Source organism: Pinus tabuliformis, chromosome 4_1, assembly GCF_031772625.1.
Source record: "Pinus tabuliformis cultivar Carrire ecotype Pingquan chromosome 4_1, CPIR1, whole genome shotgun sequence".
In the NCBI taxonomy this organism is placed as follows: Eukaryota; Viridiplantae; Streptophyta; class Pinopsida; order Pinales; family Pinaceae; genus Pinus; species Pinus tabuliformis.
The window spans coordinates 832,070,228-832,083,357 of NC_142303.1; positions in this window are offsets into that span (position 1 = coordinate 832,070,228).

A 13,130-nucleotide genomic window follows, 5' to 3' on the forward strand; every position below is an offset into this window, starting at 1 on the left:
CAACAACTTGAAGAAGAACAGGACACCCAGATAAACTTGATGGGAGTAAACAATGAATATGCCATTTTTCTTACCCAGGAAGAACATGAATTGTACATGTTACAATAGTTACAATTAGAATCTGGAGAGTCATTTGAGTTCAAACAAGGCTTTGAATCTTCTATCTACGAGGTTCACAAAAAATATAGCCTTAGAAGCAAAAGGAACACAAAAGTTCCTACTAAGAAAATAGCAGAAGCTCCTGTGACCAAAGTTCTACAAATTCTACCTAGAGGAACTCAGGAAGCTTCCAACCAAAAAGTTGTAGACATAACTTTAGCTGAAACTCAAGCTTCAACTGCTACTCAAACTATTCCAAACAATAAAATTGAAAACAAAACTGTTGATACACAAATTGAATTACCAAGTGATGGTAAAGAACAAAAAAACACACAAACCCAATTTGCTAAAGATGAAATCATTCAACTAGGCAAAACTCAAATTCCATTCAATATCAAAATTGTGATAACCAAATTGAAAATACCAGTTCCTTTAATAGAGCCGGTGAAAAATGAATCATAGAAAGCACAAATTACTGAAACACTTGACATAGGTGAAGGTGAAGATGTTGTAAACCTTAATGATGATCAACCTGAGTTATTATTTGGTCCAGAAGTGAATGACAAACATCAACAAGGGGGTATTCCTCCATTCTACATTAGCTTAAATGTTCATGATAAAATCCTACATATTGCTATGTTAGATTCAGGAGAATCTCATAACCTTATGGCTAAAGCGGTCATGGAAAGTTTAAACTTAGACATCACTAGACCCTACAAGGACCTGTTTTCCTTTGATTCTAGTCAAGTCAAATGCCTAGGCTTGATAAAAGATTTGTGTGTAACTCTAGTCCAATGCCCAACAAAAAGTATTGTTATGGACATAGTAGTTGCTCATATTCCACCTAAATATGGTATGTTGTTATCTCGCTCATGGGGAGAAAAATTACAAGGATCTTTGCAATTAGACATGTCATATGCTACCATTTCTGTATTTTGATAGCAAAGAAAGCTTTACAGAGAAACCTTGATGAAATACATGGTAAGTAGTTCAGAAAGACCACAAAATTACCCTATTTATTCCATGCATTCTGATTTGGACTCATTTATCTTGTATAATTCAAACAATGGCAAAGATGAAATCACAACTTTAGAAGAAAAACACAAAGAACCTGATAGCGAAAACATAACACATGAGTCTCTATGGCATTTATATTTTGATGGCTCTGTGAATAGATTAGGAGTAGGAGTTGGTGTATGGATCTATAATTTAGAAAACGATCATTCATAAGGACATGCCTTTAGATTAAAATTCAAATGAACTAACAACATGGTAGAATACGAAGCATTGGTGCTAGGCCTTCAGATCATAAGAAAACTTGAAGCTAAAAGAGTTTCCATCATGGGAGACTCATAACTCATTATAAAACAAGAAAAGGGAGAGTAAATTACCAATAACCCTAGACTTAGCTGCTACAGAGAAACTATCCTAGACTTGATACATTGTTTCCTTGAAACTGACTTTGCTGTGATTCCAAGAAAGAAAAATATGCAAGGTCATAGCTTAGCCACCTTTGCCAGAACATGCAGGTTACCATTCCAACCAAATCATTAGTACACAGCTGAGGTAAGGCATAGACCAACCATACCTGACAATTTAAAGTATTGGCAAATTTTCTCACATGACAATCAAATTCGTGATTTTATGGTTTCTGAAGGAGAATTTTGAAATGGTAATATAGACACTGACTGTACATTAGATTATACCATCAATAGTGAAATAGATGTAAATAATGTAAATAAGTTAGAACCAACTAAATTCACTAAATTAGAAATAGATAAACTAGAAACAGTAGAAATTTAGGAATTAATCAACAATGAATTAGAAGTTTTAAACCTCAAAGACAAATTTTTTCCTAAGGGATTAGCCCCTCTAGAAGACATCTTTGACTTCAATGATGTAACTCGAAAACCTAAAATGGATCCTATAAGATAAAATATAGAGGAATGAAATATAGGGATAGAGGAAAATCCTAGGCTCATCAAGATATCTAAGTCAGTAGCCCCAGAGGAAAAGGTGAAATACATTAGCTTGTTTAAAGAATTCCAAGACATCTTGTGAAGTAGGAAAGTGTTCCCTCTGCAGACAAAGGCAACCCCTCTAGCCCTAGAGTGGGTCTAGTCACAAAAATATAAAACAACAATCAATTCCCTTAAATAGTCATCGTTGGAGGCCTACCTCAAAACCGGTGTTTGGTGAAGCTTCCGTTGCACCGCTCCAGTTTCCGTTTCCTTCTCCTTAATGAGCGATTGACCTGAGACACCATAAGAACACAAAAAAACACGTAATTGAGAACAACAATGATCTATTTACTTATAAAGTCAAGGAATTATAAGCTACCAAGTAAATTGTACACAAGATATAGGAAATCGTTATTGATTGTATTAAAATAAATCAGGAACAAAGCCTACAACCAAGCCTTGACATCGCAAGCCTTCTCAAAGGGTCTAGTCGGTATGTTCCTTCAAGCATTCACTCTCAAGAATGGGTCTCCCAAATGGATAATATCTCTCTCTCACTCACAAGCTCTAATGCAAGGTTAAGGCACTCCACAACCTCTTACCAAACTAGAAACTAAGGATTAGTAACTAGCTGATCATAGCAATGGTGAGTGCTTTTATAGGAGGAGGGGCCTCCATGAAATGAGGGAGAGGGAGCTTATCGTCAAGGGAGTTTTCATAAAAGGTGGAACTACCATCCCAAAGGGGTAAAGGCAAACCAATCTGACCCAACAACGAGCTCTAGAATCATTCAGAAGGTCGACTATTTGAACTAATTCACCAAATCTGGATCATCGTAGGTCATAAACTAGGGCTTACTGACGACATCACAAGGGAGCAATGCGTTCGGACCAATCGTCACAATAAACATCTAGAAGACTTGTGCCGAGACCTAAAATTTGACCGTCGCAGGAAACAAGTGTACACCTATGATGATGTCACAACAATACAGTTCATGACAGGGAACGTCACACATTTTAAGGGTTTACTTGTGACGATGCAGAAACTTAGGCAAAATGGGTCAATCTTCAGCATTAGAGAGCAGTTGCTTAATCTTCTTGCATGAGTGGGAAGATATGGACATGTTTATCTGATGTATGACACAGCAGAGGGACTGAGATGAGGTTAGTGACAAATTATTGTGTAATAGATGCCCCATAAAGCATGAAGCCTGAGAAAGTGTGAGGGGTGAAATGATTTATGAAATCATAACCGAATTGGAACACCACAACGAAGAAACTGCAGACGCAAGTACAACTGATATCTCTGATAGTGAAATACATGTAGTCTAGGCATGGGTGCAGCCATCCAAAAGACATATGAAACATGGCCTGTGGTATGGGCGCAACCACCCAGTTGATAAGACCATATAGAATGATGAAGGTATGGTCGCAGCCATCCATGAAGACTCAGATATGGTCGCAGCCATCCATGAAGACTCAGGTATGGTCACAGCCATCTGATCAAAGAGTCATGCATATAATCACAAACTAATCCACGCAGCCCGAATAGGTGTAATCTTTGTCCGAGGTCTTGAAATCGTCGCTGATCATAGTGCAAGTTCTAGCATGCGAACAGATGTGCTGAAGTCGAGCATGATAGAAACTCGCTTGATTACCAGTAAATTATGGAAACCATTAACAAGTGTGAGAGAGACCACCAATAATGTCAATGGTTCTCAAGGTACTGCCAGTACAATACACTAAGAGTGAAAATGATTTGAAGTCGAACGCTCGTGGAATCACCCAATCGAAGACCAATGATGAAAGTTTGTCATCAGGTGCGAAGAACTTGCCATTGAGGCATGCAAGCTCCCAGCTATCGAAAGGGATCTCTAGATCAAACTCCTGGATAATAAGCTGACATTGGCAGGAGGCAATCCGTTGCAGGAGGGCCATAATGTTTCCCCCATCAACAACGCGAGATAAGGAACAAGTGGTAGATGGTGAAACAGAGTATTAGAGGAGGAGGTAAGGGTGCGGACTGCAAAAGGATTATACTCTTGAAGATATCAGTGACACGACTCTAGAATGCGACAACATTTTGGTACCAAGGGATCGGAGGTCTGACGGAGACAACATGGATCAGATAGAATGAGGCAAAATGGCAACCCAAAACCTCGAAAGGCTAATGACGATGTGAGGATATCCCAACTCAACGAGAAGCAAAAGTGTCGATGTTCAAGAGTGACTAGCTACTGTAGGTAACCAATGACGACTTCCAAATTTTCCCCCACCATTGCTAGTGAGTACCCCAATTATTTTTGAAAAACAAGCTTGAAGGGGATAACATATGCTTGTGATATAAGTTCAACCTTCAGACGAATCCAACCTAGTGATAGTTTAACGAGCCCTAGGGAGGAGAAGCTTCAGTCTCATCATGATGATGTGTCCAATGTCATCAAGGTTTAACGAGTTTGACATAGGTAAAACTCAGAGTCTTTTTCATGTTTAGAGAGTTTGAAAAAGACACAGAAAAGAAAAATCCAGGGGGGTCCTTTTTCGTAAATTTGTGTCCCTTGAGCCTGAAAAAGTAGAAAACAATACTTGAGAGAATCGCTTGACCATTACGACCAAGGAGTACTTTTCGTAATTAGTGTTCCTGACGCGAAAATGTAAAAAAAACGATCAGAGACACGACGTTTTATAACCAAAATAGAACTTGAAACAACAAAAATCCGACTATCTTTTCGCGTTTATACGGTCGAAAAAGAGCTAAACGTGGACTGCCTTTTTATTCTGTTTAACAAGTCAAAAGGAAAAATATCAGTAACATTTTCATCTTTTACAAGTCAGAAAAGAGCTTGAAGGAGACTCATCCCAGAGGAACGAGTGGTATAAAGGGTAGAAACTCATTCTGGCAATGGTGGAACTGCTCAAAACATGTAATGGTCAATAGGTTGGCTAATAAAACCACTCATCGCTACGGTCCCTCAGGAAAGGAAAAATCAACCAAGTGAAAGCATATGATCAGCGAAATAGATGGTGATGATGGAACGAAACAACCAAGGGTCATATAGCGGAATTTAGCGGATAAAAATGGTAATCACGAGGTGTAAATTGGATATGGGTTCATTTTTACACAAGCTTGAACCATAGAGAACTCTACCTAGATTCGGTTTCATGTTTACACAAGCTCGAAACAAAAAACTATGCTTGTTATAAGTTCACATGCCCCCAACATAATGACACAAATCGAGGTACGTGACCCCCAAGCTTCATTGCATTCAACGAGGTGGATGGAATGACGGTTCACTTTTGAGATCTTGGAAAGACTCGACTTGGATTGTATGCAATCTTAAACAAAGACTTGATTTGGAAAAGCGAGTTGCTTCATTTTTTAAATGAGGTTGACACAGTAAAAGAACTATCCTCATGAAATTTGTTTCATTTTTTAATGAGGTTGACACAAGATCAAGAACTTTCCTCAAGACTCCTTGTTCCATTTTTTAACGTGCTTGACACAAGACAAGGAACGATGCTCAACACCCTTGGTTTCATTGTTTAACGAGGTTGACACAGGAAAAAACTATCCTTGGGCTTGATTAATCTTTAACAAGGTCGACACAAGATTAGAACTATCCTCGGAACTCCTATTCATGGGTCATATGAAAACATGGCTCCCAAGAGATCTTCACTGGAGGAAAGAACTACACTCTGGGAGGAACACATGTCATTAGACACCAACGACAGATCGGGTTCCAATGTCCCCAGTATATGATGTACGAGACCATCTGCATAATCATCAGCAGAGGCAGAGACGGAACGTGTAGCCACATAATTTACCTGTGGCAAGGAAGGTACTATTTGCGGATAAGAACTGATGGGGGATGATGGTGGTACAGGAGGCACAGGGTGACTAAAGAATGACAATTGATTGAGATTCACCATTATTCCATCATGCGGAAAACAAACCACACGGAAAAGAAAAGAAACAAGAGCACCCATGGCATAAATATAATCATGGCCAAGGAGAAGACTGAAATCTAAAGCACCTTGGAGAACCATCACGTCTATATAGACAATTTTCCTCCCAAAGTAACAGGGAACTTTGGAAGGATCCCTAAAGGTTGACTAGTTCCTCCGTCAAATGCCAACAAATTCTGAGTGACTAGCACAAGCTGTGGGGAGCCCAAAGCTTGCCAAGTAGTGAAAGGCATGAGGCTAGCCGACGCACCTTCATCCAAGACAGTGGGCGGCACTACCTTATCATAGGCATGTATCGTAATCTAGAAAGGCACATAGGATGGAAGGCGAAATGCAGTCAAATGACTCCAGTCAAAAGAAACAATCGAACTACATGGTGGGGGTATTGTATGATTGCCCCCTACTCTACAGGAACTGAAGAAGGACACTCTTGATCAGCAGGGATAGGAGGGTCATTCTCAGACTCAGGAGAATCTGACGAAATGAGAAGAACATGAGCAGTGTGATCATGATGCTCTTCCGAAACAGAGTGATCAATGGTTGGTGAACCCAAGTCGACACTCTCTCCGACCAATGGTTGGTCTGGAACAGGCTTAGCATAGCTAAGCCCGAGAAGAGGAGGATGGACAAGAGAAGAATCCATATCAATCTCTTTGTCGATGAGGAGAGGGTCGGAAGAGAGCCTTTGATAACCAACTAGAAGGTGGGGGCGAAGAAGCTGTATGACCTTCCAGGACGGTGGAAGTTTTGTCCATGACCGGGAAAAGGTGAAGGGAATGGTTACCTTTAGAGAGTCTACAGGGGAATTGAATATTCCCTTTCTTCTTACCACTGCCAGTCAATGGGGTAACACTATCATGAGCTTCAGAGGATAATGAGGGATGAGCCAGATCGCGAGACCAAACTTCTAAGATCCTAGGAATGCCAAGATAATCACAAAGAAGATGGTTGCCCTTGCACAATTTACAAGGAAACTTAACCTTCCATAGAGGATTAGAAGGTGTCACAACCTGTGATGTACTCGGAATAGGAGCTGCATGGGTGGTCTGATGTTTTAGGGAAAACTAGTGTCAATTTGAACTGCTAGTCCCACTAAGACGAGTAGCTATCTTAGAAACAAACAATGAAAGCTTTTCAAGAGTTCCTTTAAGTGTGATAGATGAAAGTGAAGAATAGAGGACCAACCTGGATCCTTCGCTTTGATCCTAGCTTGATTTCTCTTTCCCTTGATAGAATTTTCCACTCCTCTCCTACTTGTCCTACTTCAAAGAATACCTATAGAGTCAAAGTAACAACAAACTATAAAAGCATCTCTATCTAAAACATCATAACCAATATGGAATCAGAAACACATTGACCATACAATTGCATTCATAAACAATAATATTCACAAATATAAGATCATATGAGTCAAACGAGGGAGACCGTGGAATAGGAGTCATAACACTCAGGACCACCGAGGTTGAAAATAGCCAAACGGGCAAACCGATGGTTAACCCAGGCAAGGACAATGTTTCCATATACAGAGAACCGACATTTCCAAAAGAAGGAAATGGACCAGGGTTCCCATCTAGGGGAAGACCTTGGCAGGTAAACTCGGGGAATGTTTCCATCAGAAGTGAGCCTGAAAAACACTCGTACTGTAACCAAGAACTAGAACTGTTACTAGGAATATTTCATGGGCAGTAAATTTTATGACACGGGAACAAAACTTGACATTTTCATGTTTCAAGAGTCGAGAAAAGGATGAAAAGGTGACTCTATCTCTTTCGAGGTTTAATGAGCCTGAAAGGACAAGTGCTCAAATGATCCTTTTCTTTTAAGGAGTCGAAAAGGAACGAAAGTGACTAATTTGGAGAACTAGACAAGAGGTTAACCAAACTAACCGTAAAACTGCATATACACCTTAGTGATCAAATGAAAGAATAAATGACCATGGAATTTCTATACGATAGTCAGTCTTCCCGAATGCTGTGTTCGGTGCGTTACGGTTCGTAAGGCGACGAACTTGACTTCCTATCGATGTAGGATGATAACGTAGTGGGGTTTCCCAATATATACTCAACGGTATGGGGAGCACAAGTCCGTACTAGTAGCTATTGAATCACAGAAGGAGGAATCACCCAACCTTAGGCGAAAACAATAGTGACTAGGTTTAACGATGCCAGAGCACATCTCTAGCCTAGACTTCTAAATGATGTGCGTTAAGTTCCAATTCGTTGTTAAATTTATTCATTTGATTTTAGAGTTGATCTTGAATTAAGTTTCAGTTTTCAGGCCCTACCGTATGTATATCAACAATTCCTAGGATGCAGCTACAATGAGTAAAGCATCAATCATTTCGATGAACACCTACCTAAAGGAGGGCATAAAGCTCATTCCCAAGGAAAAAAAAAACCAAGACAAGCTAATGCAAGCGCTGAGAAAAACAATGCATTAACACACTAATCCCACAATGCATCGATACTACTAATGAAAGATTTAAAGTTTTCTTCCCAATTTCTCAAACATGAAAATTCAGTAATGCAAATGTGCTTTCACTTTCGTATGCTAAATGAATGCAATATTTTGATTTTTGGAATTTTAATGATAGACAAGCAAGTGTAAACTTGACTGATCCAAACAAATGTCACCTATGTTTGATAGCAGAGAAATCGAATCAATATGGGAAACTGATTCAATAATCAACACCAAAAATTAATGAGAAAGACAACAAGCAGTAAAACAGCCTCAAGCAAATCAATCAGATGGTCATGGATGAATCTTGAAAAGACGGGTAACTCGAACAAATTACTTCATGACGAAACCTTTAAAGAGCTAGGTCACATAGTCTAGAAACACAAGACTCACTCAATGAAATCAAAGAGACAGTACCTTAACCAAAAACAATCAAAACAAGCTAATGAGAGACAAGAAATAACAGGGGATAAACAAGAATGATGGTTTCAGGAGGCAAAGCTGTAAAAAAACAACTTGCACAGGAATTGTCGTGAGCTTATAACAGAAACTTGTGACGATAAGCCAATCATCGCACGTGCAGAGACAACAACTGAGCGACATCATCGCAGGGGTGCACCTATCTTCTGTGACAATCCGATTTTAGGAATAGTCACAACTGTACGAAAGGTAATCCACGACGCACATATTTACTAAAGAGGATAGGGTGACGTCATCACAGTCGTTAAGCTATCTTTAGTGATGAGTGTAAAAAGGGGAAAAGACAAGTGACAACACCCGAAAAAACACTAGGCTATCCTTCCAAACAGCAATGAGAATTCCCAAATTGACCCAGGTAATCCAAAAAACTGAAGGTGCAACCCCAAAGTTCAAGAGACACTAAATCAAAAGAAAAATCAAAAGTAAACAAGAAGAAAACATGCAAAGGACTCCCCAATGGAGTCACCAACTTGTGAAGTAGGAAAGTGTTACCTCTACGAACAGAGGCAACCCCTCTAGCCCTAGAGTGGGTCTAGTCACAACAAAACAAAACAAAAATCGATTCCCTTAAATAGTCATCGTTGGAGGCCTACCTGAAAAATGGTGTTTGGTGAAGCTTCCATTGCACTGCTCCAGTTTCCATTTCCTTTTCCTTAATGAGTGATTGACTTGAAACACCACAAGAAAACAACAAAGCATGTAGCCGAGAACAACAATGATCTATTTACTTATAAAGTCTAGGAATTATAAGCTACCAAGTAAATTGTACACAAGATATAGGAAATTGTTATTGATTGTATTAAAATAAATCAACAGAAAAGCTTACAACCAAGCCTTGACGTCGCAAGCCTTCTTAGAGGGTCCAGTCAGTATGTTCCTTCAAGCATTCACTTTCAAGAATGGGTCTCCCAAATGGATAATATCTCTCTCTCACTCACAAACTCTAATGCAAGGTTAAGGCATTCCACAACTTCTTACCAAACTATCAGCAATTCCAAGCTTGTCAAACTCACACCAAAGCTATCTAATCTGCTTCAATCCAACTAACAACCAGTAACTAGGAACTAGAAACTAAGGATTAGTAACTAGCTAATCATAGCAATGATGAGTGCTTCTATACGAGGAGGTGTTACACTAAAATTTGTCACCATGACTATTTGCAGTCAGTATGGCTCCATCAATTGTCATACTATCCTCCTTGGCAAGTCTTATACCTCTGCTCCTCATGTCAAACTCCAAGAAAGAGAGAAAGTCCTTAAAAAGTCAATTAACTCTGGTTACACAGTTTCTCTTACCTTTCCCTGCGTGTACGCACCTCAAGTTCACAATACCTGCGTACTTGTACGCTCTGTCTGTAAAGGGGTGGGTGCGTACTCCTGTAAAGGTCAAAAGGCGCGAGTTTTACTTCAAAAAAGTTACTTGTGGTCGAATCTAGAGCATTCTAGAAGATGGTTTGACATGGATTGAGCGCCTCTAGATGGTTCATGCATCCCAAAGAAAGAGGAACTTATCCCATCAAGAGGGGAGCTATCCCATTGAAAGAGGGGCTTATCCCATTGATGGTGGACCTGATTAACTTGCTCCAAAGCATTATAAATACAGGCATTGGGCCAGAGGGAGAAGAGGTTGAAAGCTAAACATTCCTAAGGGTAGATGCTGCTGAAATTAGGACTCCCTTTTAGAGCTTGAGAGGAGAGATTCCAATCCTTTCTTAGCTTCATTTGGAAGTGGGTGAGCTGTTCAAAGTAAAGGAGAACTCTTGCTGGACCCTGGGAGGGACCTGCACAACACCAAGGCACTGGTTGTAATGGTTTCTTTTGTTTCCAATTAATAAAATTAAGTTCATTTTTCTCAACAAGTTGTTATATATAATTTGTTTCATATACTCCTTGGTCTTTATGATGAATATGTTTTATTATATGAGTTATTCAGGTGCTATGTAATCGTTTGCTTGTTAGTGAATGCAGGTTTCAAAGAGAAGGAGGAGCTCATCTGGATCGGAGAGGCTTGGCTGCTACAAGCAGCGTTGACTAAAGGTATGCTTTAAACACCTGGTTGCTTGTATTTTAAATACATATTTAGGGAAGGATAGTGCTTGATTGTCTTGTTTTTCACTAGAAATCCTTAGCTTCTAGGGAGGTCGGTTTTGTCCGCAAAATTGACTCTTTCCGCATGACAAAATGGCGACTCTGCTGGGGAATCCATGGATTTGATTGATTTCTCTTTTGATTGATACTTTGATTTGAGAAACCTTGATCTGTTTCTGTTTTTGACTTGATGATTGTGGGATTGGGTGAATTTAGTTAATTTTGAGTTAGTTTTTATTTTTCATAGTTTTGGGAGAGGTACACACCCTTTGAGTTAAGCACAGTGCGTACCTGTACACACTTTTGCTTTGTGCACAGAGCGTGGACGCTCTTGTGTAAACAGGTTGCCTGCGTACCCTATCAAAAATTTGAAAATTTTAAATTTTTCTCTTTTTTATCAGTTTAGAATTTGTTTATAGGTTTTAGCCATTGCCCAGACCTGCTTGTTCCCTGTCAAAAAGCTTTCCTTGGTTAATTTCATTGGCATTCCTACTTTAAGCTTTTATCAATTGGGTGTTTTGAGTCTCTTTTTTGAGAAGTTCTTAATTTGATTTCCTTTGGTCATTACTTGGAGGTTTGTCTCAGTCCTTTCACAATTTTGAGTGTTTTTATCTTTTGATCTTTGGAACTCTCACCCAATTTTCTCGACTTGCACTTGATTGGTTCTTAGATTAAATTAGAATCATCTTGTGTTTGAGAATTCTCTTGCATAGATCACATTTGCATAATTAGAATTCTCATTTTCAGAATATGAATGAAAAATGTGCATAGATTACATTTGCATACTTTTCAAGTGGATTGTGCATAGATTACAATTGCATAGTTTACATTCTGAAAAATCAATCGTAGATTTAGATCAGTTTTCTTTGATTTGAATTTACACAAAAATAAAAATACAAAAAAACTATTTTGGAATAGATTTGCATTAGTTTTTCTTAATAAAATTAGTGCATTAGAGAATTTGTTATATTTTCTCTTAGTGATCAATTTTTTGCATTGTTGGAAGTGAATGGAAACTCTCTCCTTACTTTAGTTAGGATTCATCGAATTGAAAAGATTACATTATCATATTCGATTGCATTCAGTTGATTCGGGTCATAACACCATTGGTTTCATATCCATTTACCCATTTGAGTAATAACAGCCTTAATAACACAGCGCTTAATTAAAATTCATTTAGTAATATTTTATTTTCTAGGGCTCTGAAACACCAACATAGATCAGGCTAGTGTCTTGGAGTAGGAGAGTAATTAACTCTCCAAGACAGTAAAACCAAACAAGTAGCTTATCTTGCGGTAGGATAAATCCAACTATTACATTTATGCTCTTGGAAAGCTCCTCTTAAATGAGAAGCACGAGATCGTGTCCGAACCAGTGAGGGGATCAATCCTCCTTCATTGGGAACGACGCCAGATATGCACGTACTACAAACGGTAAACCTCAGATTAACCATTGTCGAGGAGCCTGGGGTCACTTGTCCGTAAACCTTGGATTATTGTCAAGGAGCCGGCAAGGGGATTGAGCTTGCTACTCTGCCCTTGCATGTGTATCGGATCGTAGACTGTTCCCCCAGGTATATTTGTTGCTGTTGGTGACCTTAGTGACCATTATCTTTAGGGTTCTATCTGTTATAGCTCCAAATCTCACTCTTATGGTTTGTGATGCTGCACTTATGGCCTAGGGCAACCCCTCCTTCCAGACTTGGTCCAAAAATTTAAAAAACAGTGTTTTATTCCCTATACGCGACTTTGCCCTGTGTTAAACGCGTGTACACGCGGGTCTGTCATACCCAACCCGCGTGTATCTATTAAAACACTTAAAAAAATATAATTTCCTCTTTTTCGGGCGGTGATCGCGGGTTTACCTGCTGGATCACCTGTTAGTGCCCGTGGCCCAACTGTTCCCAACCAACTCCTAACTAAAAAACTACTTTGGAGAGGGTATAAAAGACATCAAAGGGAAGGCCAAGGGGAGAGAGAAAGGAGAGCAAGATTATTATGCCGAGATTTTTCCCTTAGACCAGGTCTGAAGTCCTTGGTGCATTCTGCACTTCCCCCATTTTGCATAGGAAACCCTTGTTT